The sequence below is a fragment of the Canis aureus genome, chromosome 26, assembly GCF_053574225.1.
Source record: "Canis aureus isolate CA01 chromosome 26, VMU_Caureus_v.1.0, whole genome shotgun sequence".
NCBI classification, from domain to species: Eukaryota; Metazoa; Chordata; class Mammalia; order Carnivora; family Canidae; genus Canis; species Canis aureus.
In genome coordinates, this window is record NC_135636.1 from 6,332,747 (window position 1) to 6,346,382 (window position 13,636).

Here is a 13,636-nt window from a genome sequence, read left to right on the forward strand (position 1 = left end):
GTGAAGTAAGTCAGTCGGAGAAGGACAAACATTATATGTTCTCGTTCATTTGGGGAATATAAATAATAGTGAAAGGGAAAATAAGGGAAGGGAGAAGAAATGTGTGGGAAATATCAGAAAGGGAGACAGAACGTAAAGACTGCTAACTCTGGGAAACGAACTAGGGGTGGTAGAAGGGGAGGAGGGCGGGGGGTGGGAGTGAATGGGTGACGGGCACTGGGTGTTATTCTGTGTTAGTAAATTGAACACCAATAAAAAAAAAAAAAAAAAAAAAAAAAAAAGAGATACCACCTCACACCAGTGAGAATGGGGAAAATTAACAAGACAGGAAACAACAAATGTTGGAGAGGATACGGAGAAAGGGGAACCCTCTTGCACTGTTGGTGGGAATGTGAACTGGTGCAGCCACTCTGGAAAAGTGTGTGGAGGTTCCTCAAGGAGTGACAAATAGACCTGCCCTACGACCCAGCAATTGCACTGCTGGGGATTTAGCCCAGAGATACGGATGCAGCGAAACGCCGGGAAACCTGCACCCCGATGTTTATAGCAGCAATGTCCACAATAGCCTAACTGTGGAAGGACCCTCAGTGTCCCTCGAAAGATGAATGGATAAAGAAGATGTGGTCTATGTATACAATGGAATATTACTCAGCCATTAGAAATGACAAATACCCACTATTTGTTTCGACGTGGAGGGACCTGGAGGTTATTATGCTGAGTGAAATAAGTCAATCGAAAAAAGACAAATGTTATATGGTCTCATTCATTTGGGGAATATAAAAATTAGTGGAGGGGAATAAAGGGAAAGGAGAGAAAATGAGTGAAAATATCAGTGAGGATGACAAAACATGAGAGACACCAAATTCTGGGAAATGAACAAAGTAGTAGAAAGGGAAGTGGGCTGGGGGTTGAGGTGACTGGGTGATGGGCACTGAGGAGGGCACTTGACAGGATGAGCACTGGGTGTTATGCTATATGTTGGCAAGTTGAACTACAATAAAAAATTTTTAAAAAAAGATATAAGTGAATCAAATGAACACTTTTTATACCTTGAACTTACACAGTGTTACAGTCAGTTACATCGTAATAAAGCTGAGTGGGGGAGGGAAAAGAACTGAAAGCCCAGCTTGTGGAAAGGATCACATATGAGCACACTGAAATCATGAAGGATGAAAGCACATATAATATTGGAGATAATGACAGCGAGTCTGGATCTTTAATGATCTGAAAATAGAACAGTACCCTCCATTACAACATAGCATGGCTAGTTCCATTTTAATTTTTAAATTTAAATTAACTGTCCTTAAATAAAGTTTAAAAATTTCTTCCTTAGTTGCAGTGACTACCCTTCAAGTGCTAAATAGCCATTTGCCGCAGATGGCTACCATATTGCACGATGCAGAGCAGGATTATCTCCACCATGGCAGAAAGCTCTGGTACAGCGGCTGGCCTAAAACGAAGGGAAGTGATCTGGAGGAGAGTGTGAAGGCAACAGTAGTTGAGGGTTCTTGCTTTGGGAATAATGTGGGCAAAGGACTCGGGTTTAAATGTTATCAGATCCTCCTCTTTCCTCCTGCTGCTTAGCTGGTCCCTACTGCATTGAGAAACAAAACTGGAGGTCAGGTATGGTCAATCTGGAAATAGCTCTCTTCTCAAATATCTTGGTGGGATTATCCCAGCCTGAACTTTTCATTTACTTTGAGCTTGAGCTGCCTTAGAGTGTGCCATTTTTAATGGAATATTTCCTGGGTTTCATATCTCTAAGCATCTCAATTGCTCTGCATTTCTGGTGCACTCTTGAACCAGCATGGCTATTCTTCCCTGTTTAGGAGGGAGTGAACATTTGGCAATTCCTGCATTTACCTGAAGAGCTGGGTGATCCTCAAGCTGCTCCATGGGCATGATGATGGCATAGAATCCACAGAGTAATGTCTCAGGGTTGCTTTTGTCCAAAGGGTGACATGAGGGGATCGAAGATAGAAAAATAACCTGAACAATTGAACTCAAGAGTTTATTTACTTGAAGACTGAAGATAGGGTAGCCTAGAAATGGTTTTGGAATTACTTTGCAGAGGAAGTACAGACCATTGTTGCTGCCAGATAGAGGTGTTCAGTGTAGAGTCTCAGGTTCCCCACCTCACACTGGGGCCTCCTTTTCCCCAGATCTGGGGCCCACCCCTGACTGGCCTCTGCCACAGAGACCTCAGCTCAATTCTGTGAATTTCCAGGAAACAGAAGTCTCAAAAGGAGATTCGAAGCTGCCCCTCCTACTCAGCCACACCCCCATTAGTTGTGTACATGGAACACCTTGGGAGGTAGAAGGACATCCTGGGCTCAGGCAACAGAGGGTGTTACCCGTGACCTAGGCAGAAGGTCCAGTAAGGGTGGGTATCCCAGGCAAGAGTAGGGTGGTGAGGGAGTTGGGCTGCGGGATGGACAGCCAACCCCAGGAAATAGGTGTGCAAGCCTCTTCCAGAGCATCAAGACCAGCATCAAGATCCATCTTACTCTAAGCCAGTGAGCTTCTGATTCACCATCTCACAGCCCTGCTACCGCATGGCCGCAGCGACAAGAAAGGACTAGAAAGAACAAGACAGCCTCAAAATGGCCATTCAGCCATCAAAAGAGGGTCATGGAGGTAAGGACTAGGCAGGCCCTCCTTCTAGGCAGAAAGAAGGCTGGGCAAGCTGCAGAAAGGGTGTCAGCCTGGAAAAATATGAAATCTGGAAGGGAAAAGAAAATAGCTTGAGTGAATTGTGGGTTTCCGTAAGGGACTGAGATCCCACTGATACTGTGTGCCTTGTAGGTCATTAGGAACACTGATGCCCAGTCAAGGGCAGCAGCATCTACAGAAATAAAAAACAGTGAGGGCACTTGGCTGGCTTAGTTGGAAGAGTCAGCAAATCTGGGTCTTGGAGTCATGAATTCAAACCCACGTTAAGTGTAGAAATTAATATATATATATATATATATATATATATATATATATATAAACTTTTTTTAAAAAAGTAAAAAAACAATAAAGCCTTTACTTATAGTAACTAAGATATGGAAACAGCCTAAATGTCCATCAATGGATGAACTGATAAAGAAGATAGGGCATATATATGATGGAATATTATTCAGCCATGAAATAAGAAGGAAATCTTGACATTTGTGACAACATGGACGAACTTGGAGACATGCTAAGTGAAGTAAGCCAGGCAGAGAAAGACACATACAGTATGAGGTCACTCATACGTAAAATTGCTTTTTTTAAAGAGCCAATCCCACAGAAACATGGCACAGAATGGTTGCTACCAAAGACTGGAGGTTGGGTGAATTGGAGAAATGTCAGTCAGAGGGTACAGATTTCCAGTTATAAAAGAGTAAGTTCTGGTGATTTTAGTTGACAATACTGGGTTGTGTCCTTGAAAGTTGCTAAGAGAGTAGAAATTTGCTAAGAAAGTAGATCTCAAGTGTTCCCACTACAAAAAAAGAAAAAAAGGAAAAAAAAAAAAAACTATGTGAGGCGATGGATGTGTTAATTAACTTGATTTTGATAATCATTTTGTAGTTTGTGTGTATATCATATCATCACATTGTATGTGTTAAACATATGCAATTTTATTTGTCAATTATAACTCAATAAAGGTGGGGAGAAACCCAGTGAAGGCTGTTCAAGGTACGCCCCTCTTCTTTCCACGGGCTTGCACCTCCATTCCATCTTTTCTCTTCTCCATGTTGGAGGTATTTTCACAGCGCTTATCTCAGCACTGATATTAGGGGTGGGGGAGGAAGTAGGTCAATCTGATTTCACCCACTTATCCTGAATCACAGACAGCACTTGGGGAGCAGGTGCATGAAGGACCCAGAGCTCCTAGGTGCACAATTTAGAGGTTTGGGGAATTCTAAGATGAGATTCTTCATCTTCAAAAACCAAGCAGCTACCTGAGGACCCAAGGCACTCTCAGCAGTTGTAGGAGGGACAGGGGGCCTGTCCAGCATGGGGGTCAGCAGGCTGCTGCTCCACTCCCTGGCCGCGTGGGTGGGATAAGAGAACACCTGTAAATTGTCTCCCCTTAGTCGGAGTTGGAGGCTGTTCGCACAGCCTACTTCTTTATTGGGCCTGACCTGCGGTTCACCGGTCAAATGCCCAGTGGACGTGTTGAAGAGGTAAGGCTTGCATCTTGGCAGAACTGGCCCCTGCAAGGTCTGTGGGCTTTTCCCGCAGGGTGGGGAGCCTGGGTCAGCACCACGCCACCTCACAACTACGTCCTCTGCTGCCCTCCGCTGCTCACGCTGCTTGATTGCAGCTGGTGCAGGCCGCCGGTGGAGCAGGGAGCTTATAAAACTATTCTGCCTTAAACATGATTTATTCCTGACCTGCCTCTGTACATTGCTTTATTGGCATAGATCACCTTGCAGTAAGCAAACCTCAGTGACACCCCCTAGAAACTGAGGAACAGAGTCAGGCTTCCTTTCTGACCTGGGCCATGACCTCCTGCCCGGTCAGTGACAAGTGGGGGGATTGCAGCAGCCGTTTAGGCTAACCATGGTCTCTGAAGCTCTTGCTGACGTGTTAGTAAGAGTGGGACACATGGTCTGGTCTATGCAATAGGAGGTCAGATGGTGGAGTAAGAAAACAGGTTAGCACTGGTCTGAACAAAGGTCTTCTCTGTGGCCTTCCTGCTCTCTGCACGGGCTCTCAGGGCTGATCATGTGTGACTCCAGGAACTCAAAGTTGGGACCTTGTAGTCCTGTCTGCTGTTTGGATAACAAGCACTTGAGTCTGGGAGCGTTTGTCAGGCAACCACTGAGCCATTGGGTGGCGTACACAGACCAGCACGTAGCTGCAGATTCTGTGCCTACATGAGACAGTGAGCCAACTATCCAGATACCAAGGGTCATCCCATCCCCAAGGTCATATGCAGTCCTATTGTGTGTGGGGCTTCACTCCCGGTGCTCAGGATAAGACAGGATTCAAAACAGTCAAAATGTGAGGGGCTTTATCTTTGCATTTATATTTCACCGGCTCTTCAGGGGGCTGGTGGAAACACCCAGCTGCCTGACAGCCAGGGAGCTATGTGGCTTAATTACAGCCTCAAAGAGAAAATGACACCTCTGTTCAAAGAGCTCTCTCAGGACAATCTAAGAAAGGGGTCCTCGCTCTCCACACCTGGGCTCTGCGTTGGCTCACAAAATCCGGTGCACGCCCCCTGTTCCCCCAGGTGGGGCAGCACAAAGGTGAGGGCCGGGGAAGGCCATGGCCCTGACATGGTGCGAGGCCCTGCAGCCACTGTCGCCAAAGGACAGACAGAGGAATGAATGAGAACTATTTCCCAGACACACAGAGAAGATGAATTACACTTCACTATTCACCAGCTTAATGTGGAAAGGGTCCCTGGTAATTAAAAGAGCTCTTCAGGTTTTCAAAGGTCATCAATATCACGGACACGTAAGGGGATTATACTTTCTGTTCTAGACCTCATCTTCAGCTGTTAGGACGAGGTGCTCTGGCTGTTTATTCTCCCCTGGTCAAGAGAGCACCAGACTGCTGGCTGCCTACCTGGGGAGGAATAGAGGGACCCAGAATTAATGCCAGGGCCTCAGCACACGCCTACCAAGCTTTTGAGAATAAACTGTACAAATAATGTGCCCCTCCCACACTGGCACTATACCTTACGAGTGTATACAGCTCTTGGTGTTTTTGTTGTTTTTTTTTAATCACCCTAAGTGCTGCTAAATTCATATTAGGTCTTTTTTTCGTTGCCTTTTTTCACTGAGTGATAATAAAATATACATGTTTGTTCTGAGATCCATCCCACAGTTTTTGCTTGGGAACCATATTTCTTAATTTCTCTTCTCAACTGGGTTCCATTTAGATTTGGCCAACGGGAAGCTCTGCCAGGAGATAAGCCAAGAGGAAGGGACCAATCCCAGCCTTTCTCACCCTCCTCTTGACCCCTGACCTCCAATTTCTAATAGAGACCAGAGTGCCCCCATCTTGGTGCTGTGGCCACTGGGAGACCCTGGCCCTGGTTCTGCTAACACTGCCTTGTGCTGCGGCTCCACAGCTCTAGTTTGATAAGCCGCTATCACTGATTTCTGGGATGCTGACTTCCATCATGTTTGTAACTAGTTCCCTGTATCAAATTCCTCCTGTGACCACCTGGTGTGGGCTGTTTCCTTGAACAAACTTTATTAAGACAACAAATGACTAGAGCATACATTTTTGGATGTCAAAACGGATTTCTCCTCAGTATTCGGATGCCTCAGGAGCCACTGGCACCTAGACCATCTTAGCACCAGACAACACACTCTTTCAGATCCAGAGAGTAATGTTCTCACCTCTGCAATTTAACTTCCCCTCACCAGCTTTAGAACCTTAGGCAAGTGGTACAGGTTGAGTTGTGTCTCCCTACCTAAGGTCTGTTGAAGTTCCAGTCGACAGAACCTGAGAATATGCCTTTATGTGGAGTGAGGGGGTCATAGATGTGATCATTTAAGATGAGCTCATACTCCATCACAGTGGGTCCCCATCCAATGACTGGTGTCTTTACTATAAGAAGATGGCCATGTGAGGAACAGCATGTGAAGATGAAGGCAGAGCCTGGAGCCATGCGTGTCTAAAAACTAAGAGATCCTCAAGATTGATGGCAATCCCCAGGAGCTAGGGAGTGGCAAAGACAGATTCTCCCCTACAAGTTCCAGAGGGAGCATGACCCTGTCAACAACTTGAGTTTGTACTTCCAGGCTCCAGAAGGGTGAGTCATTACCTTTCTGCTGTTCTAAGCCACCCTGTTCATGAAACTTGTTGCAGCAGCCCTAGGAAGCTCCTACAGCAGCACACTCACCTGCCCACCTTCGGTCAGAGGTGGTCCTGCCCTATGCATTTCCTGGGTTGAAGGGAGTTTGACTATGAAGCAGCATACAAGCGGGGTAGTATTGTCATTCCCTAAGAAGACAGGAAGAGATCCTTTTGGGAACAGAAGCTGCATGGGGAAGCCCTCACTGCCGGGAGGAGTGAGCAGAGGGCAGGTGCACACTGCCTAGTGCAGGCAGATGGGTCAGAGGGAGAGGGAAAGATGACAGGAGGACGAGGACAGAGAGTTGCGGCCACCATCTTTGTGAAGCTCTCAGTTCCAGATGAGATCCAGTCCACACTGGGCCTTTAAAGAAGTTATTGGCAAAAGAATGAAAAAGACAGGGGCCCACCATCAGAGTGTGGATGGCGGGCATGGCCGGCTTTGGGGAGGAGGCCAGATGCAAGAATGAGTCTGGAAAGACCTTGGAACTGGAGTTGCTTGTACTAGGGTGACACCCATCAGAGAGGCCAGAGGCAGCCTTATGTACCCAATAGCTGGCTCTGCTTCCAACATGAAGGGTACTGGCCTGAGGATCCACGGCTCCCAGTGGAGGTGGCAGGTGCAGAGATATGGGAGTGGCACCCAGAAGAAATGGCCTGGTGCAGAGGATGTTGGTGACCACATGGGACCAAACTGCCCCTGGGGACTCCTGGAGAGGTACTGGTGTGGGGAGACCTCAGGAAGTAGTGGCCTATGTGAGCACTGACTAAAAGCCAGCAAAAAGTGTCGTCAGTGTCAACATGACTGAGTTGTACCTGCAGGGGTGAGGTGTGGAGAAAGTGTGTACCTGCAGCTTTCAAAGCCATGGTTAGTTACACAAGAGGGTTAATGAAATACAGAAAATTAAGGAAGCTTAGAACTTGGCAGATTCCTGCAGAATCTTATTTGGGGATCCCCAGAAGTACATTAGTATGAGGGGACTTGTTAGGAAACGTTCCCAGAGCTCAGAAAGAGGGAAGGGGGGAGGGGAGACCCAGCAGGGAAAGAGCTAAGCCACCGGCAGGGCTAATGTGGATCCCTGAGGCTACTGTTGGCTCCGGTGTAAAGGAAACTGGAGACAGGGTCATTCTGGTCACATCTGCAGAGACCCCCTCAGCAGGAGCTGGAGCATTTTATGCTTGATGTACACTGGAGACTTGGGCTTGCTGAGAAAGATATGCCTCTTGCTAAGCAACTAAAAAGTAAGCTTTCAGCACTGGAATGTCATTCCTGGTACAGTGCCTTTGTTTACCTGGGGCCTTGGGCCACGCCAGACCGTCTGTGCTAGCAGTGTGATTTATGGTGGGGGCCTTCAATCACACAGTATCAGCTTGACCTCTGGGAGTCTGGAGATTAAGGTCAGCCTCGTGGGCAGGCACCTGTGTCTATGTGACCCACCACCACTAAAAACCCTACAGTCCAAGGCTCCGGTGAGCCTCCCTAGTCAGCAAATAGTCCACACGTGATCACTGGGAGAATAAGCACTGACCATGGAGTGCCACTGGGACATCACTTGGAGCTCTCCTGCACCCCTGCACCCACCTAGGTGCTGATTTGGATCCGTGTCCTTGCACTGTAACAAAATGTAACTACGGATATGATGGCTTTTCTGAATCCTGTGAGTCCTAGTGACTCATTGATCTTCAAATTCATCTGTCACTAGGTGAGGGCTGTCCCAGCTCCCCATGCAAGCAAGACAAGCAAATGAAACACAGGTGCTGGTTTTGAGAGTGGAAGCACCTGGAAGGGTCACCCAGAGCGTGAAGTATCCTAAGGATACACAGAGTATTGACGGGATGCCAGTCACTCCACTGGGGCGGAATGTCACACAGGTGCTTCTGGCTCCCAAACCCCTATTCTTGCCAGCATCTGCTTTAGGACACGGAGAGTCACTTTGGCTATCTAATATGAAGAAATCAGTGTGCACAAGGGCATCTGCCATAACTGATGAGAATCTTCATGCACTAATCAGGGACCCAAACCTTTCCCCAATAGCTAGAAGCAGAGCAAGCTGCCTATGACCTGCACATCTGGTTCTGATTAGTTGGCTTTGGAGCATTGCTTTCCATATGACAGCGAGTTTTAGGATCCCTGGGGGCTGGTCAGCACCCTGTGATAGCACACCCACTTCCAGTTTCTGATTCTCAGCCCCCAGGGGCAAGGGGCAAGCACTGCATCTCTCACTGGCTCCTGGGTAACACTGCTCCTGCTGTTGCAGGCCTGTCATATGCTTGGAAAACCATTACTTTAGAGGTCCAGGTATGTACGAACTCTCCAGATGCCAATTCTTTCTCCTGGTAAGGAAGATAGTGAGCAGGGGTGAGCCAGGAGAGCGAAGTGCTCACTGTCTACCCACCTTTTCCACAGAAGCAAATCCTTACAGGGAATAAAGAGGAAGAGCTGCTAAGAAAATGGGGATTGGGGATCCCTAGGTGGCGCAGCGGTTTGGCGCCTGCCTTTGGCCCAGGGCGCGATCCTGGAGACCCGGGATCGAGTCCCACGTCGGGCTCCCGATGCATGGAGCCTGCTTCTCCCTCTGCCTATGTCTCTGCCTCTCTCTCTTTCTCTCTGTATGACTATCATAAATAAATAAAAATTTAAAAAAATATTAAAAAAAAAAAAGAAAATGGGGATTGGATTCTCTATTCACTTTGGAGACAGGGAATTGGGTGCAGGGAGGTTATTTGAGATGTGGTCCAGGAAGCACAAATGAAGGAGAAGGGAAAAGAGACAGGCAGCTGAGGAAGAGCATGACCAGGTGTCAGTAAGCAGGTGACCAGGTGACCACTCTGGTCGCTGGGAGCCTAATCATGTTTGAGAAAGCATGGTGGCCACACCTGGGAATCATCCCACTGGAGAGTTGGAGCTACTTCTTTTTGTCACTCAGTCCTACCCCACTCCACCTCATAGCCCCCATTCAACCCTATGGCAATGATGCCAGTTTCTGTGGCAAGGGAAGCCCCGGGGCAGAGAAGACAGGAGCAGGGCTGGAGCTGGGAAGGTGGGCTGGAGACATATTTCCTAGATGAGGGTGAACTCAGGCAGGCTCATAGGATACAGATTTGATCGACCAACCAAGTGACAAGCAGCATGACCTTTCTTTGCAGTGAGATGCTTATAACCCTTGAAGCATCAATAGGAGGGTAGCTACTGCCATCCAGACAGTGACTGTCTTGGCTTCTAGCCCAGAGAATACCATACACTAAAAGGCAGGGAAACACTGTTCTCTCCATTATAAGCACAGGCCTGGTGCAGTGAAGAGAAGGAGTATCTGTGAGGATCCTTTCACAAACTCTAACACTTATGCCCCCTTGCTCCAGATTTATTTCCAAAATTGATGAAACACACCATTTTAAAAACTTGTTCACTTTTGATTTTGTCCTGGATTCAAACTGTTTCAAAACACACATTCATTCATTCATTCATTCATTCACCCAACTTTTTTTTTCAATGTCTACTCTGTGTCAGCACAAGGTTAAATGTTGGAAGCAGGGAGCTTATGTTCTAGTGCAGAGAACAGATAAGTAGCTGTACAAACAAGTCAATAAAATCATTACAGATGGTGATACATAATTTGAAAGAAGTAAACAGGGCCCCTTGAAAGAAAGTTGAGTAACTTGAAGTGGGGGTGGGGTGGGGGGACAGCTTCAGACAGAGTTATCAGTCAAGGCCTCTGAGAGCATAGCATTTTAGCTGAAATTTGAAGAATGAGAAGGTGCCAGCCACCAAGAGATCCAGAACAAGAACACAACACAGAGAGGAAGCAAGTGCAAAGGCCCTGGAGTAAGAAGGAAATAGATATCTCGGGCCATCAAGGACAGGGGGGAGTCTGAAGCCATGTGACAGAGAGCAACAAGATATGAAACACATCTAGAAGGGAAGGAAGGATCTCGCAGGAAACAGGGACCACACTGGCTATTTCAAGCCGAGAGAATTCAATACGGGGAATTCGACACACAGGGGCCGGGGGCCGGGGGTGGGGCGGTGAGCTCAGGAGTGAAATAAGAAACAGTGACAAATCCAGGTATTAATAATGCCAAGAACTGATGCCATCCCTCGCAGGCGCAGCGGAAGGACAACGTGGTGCTGTCAGAGCCCAGGTTCTGGGCTGGACAGCAGGGAGACAAAGAGAGGGGACCTTCTGGAGGAGCAGAAGCCACGGTCGGGAGGGCCACTGCTGGAGATGCCACATGACACAGGAAGACACAGGGAGAAGGGCCTTTCTCCACCAGCCCATGTCTGCCAGTACCTGCCCTTGGCTGAACCTACCATTTCTGCTGCATGAGAAATGCAGTTTCCATGGTGCAGAGGAACGGAGAGGCGGGGAGGGGAGGTGTAGCATGTGCGCCAGATGTCCCTCCTTCCTGCTCAAGTCCAGATGTCCCGGCCTCAAGGCATGGCCACAATAGGTGCTTCATCAATGTTTATCGGATTTTCCACTTTTCACAAAATGGGAAAAGCCTGAGCAAAGGACGTCAGGGACATTATTCATCCTGCTTGATATCAGTATGATTTTCTACAGCCTCAGCCAGCCCATCTGGTCATTTACTCTGTTTACCCAATTAATCAGGAGTGTGTTTGTGTCACTGAAGATAGAGAGTTATAAGCTTTCCACCTACCTTGTCTTGGCCACTCGTCTATGGATGCTGTTTGGTTAGCTCTCTGTCGCTAAAAGTTGTCCCCCATAGCAACAGGGCGAGGGACAGCTCAACCCTCTCAGAATCCAGCTTGTTAAGTCAGAGCTCATTCCACACACCACAGAATCCGTCCACACTGAGATGGGGAGTTGACCCATTTTATTACTGGCGGGTCCTGCCGTGTTTGCAATCAGTACTGAATGCTTTCACGGCCTGTGTTCTGCTCCTTTGCCCAGTTCCCCCGTCCCCATCTCCAATGGCTGTGTGCAGTAACTCGCTCGGACAAGCTATGGCTTCATTTTCCTGCTGTGATCCCCTTTGTGATTTCAAAAAGGTTAATTCATTACTTCGTAGAATATGTGAAATTCAACAAAAATATTGCTTTTCTTACTAAGCAAACTAAGCCCAGTCTAGCTGGGGATATGACTTAACAATCGTAGATTTCTGAAGCCCTGATGATGTGGCCACGGAGAGCAAGGAGCTAGAACTGCCTCCATGGTGATGTCACAGCTGCCAAGCACAGCTGTGCACTCAACCATGCCAGGCCCCTGGTTGCCGATCTCTAGAGCTTCAGTCGGAGAAGTGAACCCAGCACCTGTCAACGCCTAGTATGCACCTGTCACTCCTTGCCAGCACACGGACAGGGCAGTGCACAGAATCAGCCCTCCCCCATGAGAGATGGAAGCTGGAGGACAAATACCCCAGGTTTCTCCTCCTGAGGGAGATAGTTCTGAGGCTCACCTAACATAGGTCTGCACTCCCCTCCCTGGAGATAAGGCCTCAGCTGCTCAGGTAATAACTGCTCACTACTTTCCCCTTCACTGCCCCGAATGCCACTACCACTGCTGTTTCTTCCCTATCCCCTCCACGTGTGTCCCGGGGTCACCTCTTAAATAAACATCTTCCCCACAATCCTTGTCTCCCTGTCTGTAAAGAGACCAGAAAGAAACAAAGAGGCAGAGGTGACCAGATGAGCTTCCTTGCACATGTGCTCTTGAGCTGAGAGTTGAAGGGAAAATATGAGATAAGGGAATAAGGAAGATGGAAGAGCCATCTGAGCAGAAGGAATAACATATGCAAAGACTCTGAGCACGCACAGCCTCACTCAAACCTCCTGCCTACACAACATGGCAGTCCCATTTATAAGGAGGGCACAGTTGGGTTTCTTAAGGACAGATAACACAACTGACAGGAGAGGTTGGATTGTTATTTGTAGTGGGGTCTATTCCGTGCGCTGCATGGTGTAAGCATCATCCCCGGCCTCTACCCGCTGGATGCCAGTAGCATCTCCCAATGGTGACAACCAAAGTCATCTCCAGACATGGTCAAATGTCCCCTTGGGTGAATTGCCTCTGACTGACCTCATATACAGAGGCTCTGAAAGGAGGAGCACCTGTCTGAGGAGGGAGCACTGGTCACTGTAAATGTCCTTCCTTAGTGCGTTTGCAAACACGCCCACTGCCAGGTAGCCCCAAGGCCAGTATCTGGCCAGTTTGCCTGTCCCTTGACCTGGTGAGCTGGTGGACAGCTAGACCGGACACAGACTGGAAGGGGTCTCTGGCTATGCTGCTTTCCAGAGGCCTGATGGTTGGAAATTCTTGCCTTTGACCACTAGATGGACCCATTGCAATACCAGACCCAAGAAAAGGGGGCCAGCCAGGGAAGCTCTGGCTTAAATCAACTAATCCAGTCGGAGAATTTGTGCCAGAGGCATTTTCTACTTGAATTCCTCCAGAACTCCTCAGTAGTAGGACCCCAAAGTGCTGCATTTCTCCAGAGTGGATCAATACGTGTAGCAGGGGAGGGCATGCACTGGTGCCTTCCATGGGGCAGACAAGGTGCTGGACAAGTCGGAGCTCCAGAACCTCTGGGCTGTTTTATCTCTGTTTTCCCTATCTGTAAAATCAGAGTAAGAAAGTTTTATCTCACAGATGGAGAGGATCACCTTATCTCTGGATTGCAACTCCCTTTTCCAATGGATGGTAATGACAGTGCCCCCTCTGGGATCCCTTGAACTCAGGAATCCTCAAGTCTACTGAATACTTAATATGTGTCAGGCTAGTTTCTAAATACCTTACTCTGAACTTCTTATTTCCTCTTTATAAAAATGCAATGAGACAAGCATTTACTTCTCTTCATCTTACACTGAAGGAAACTAAGTCACAGAGCAGGA

At 47.9% G+C, this 13,636-nt stretch overlaps 1 long non-coding RNA gene across 1 annotated transcript in view; it reads right to left on the reverse strand.

Annotated features, from left to right (window-relative positions):
* LOC144298768 (uncharacterized) overlaps nucleotides 1-11,890 on the reverse strand; it is a 28,737-nt gene extending 16,847 nt beyond the window's left edge. Inside the window, exons 1-2 of the long non-coding RNA XR_013365652.1 lie at nucleotides 11,446-11,890; nucleotides 11,096-11,287 (exon numbers count right to left, since the gene is read on the reverse strand). This is a non-coding gene — a long non-coding RNA (uncharacterized LOC144298768). The remainder of the gene's footprint in view (nucleotides 1-11,095; nucleotides 11,288-11,445) is intronic.
* Nucleotides 11,891-13,636: the final 1,746 nt, after the last annotated feature.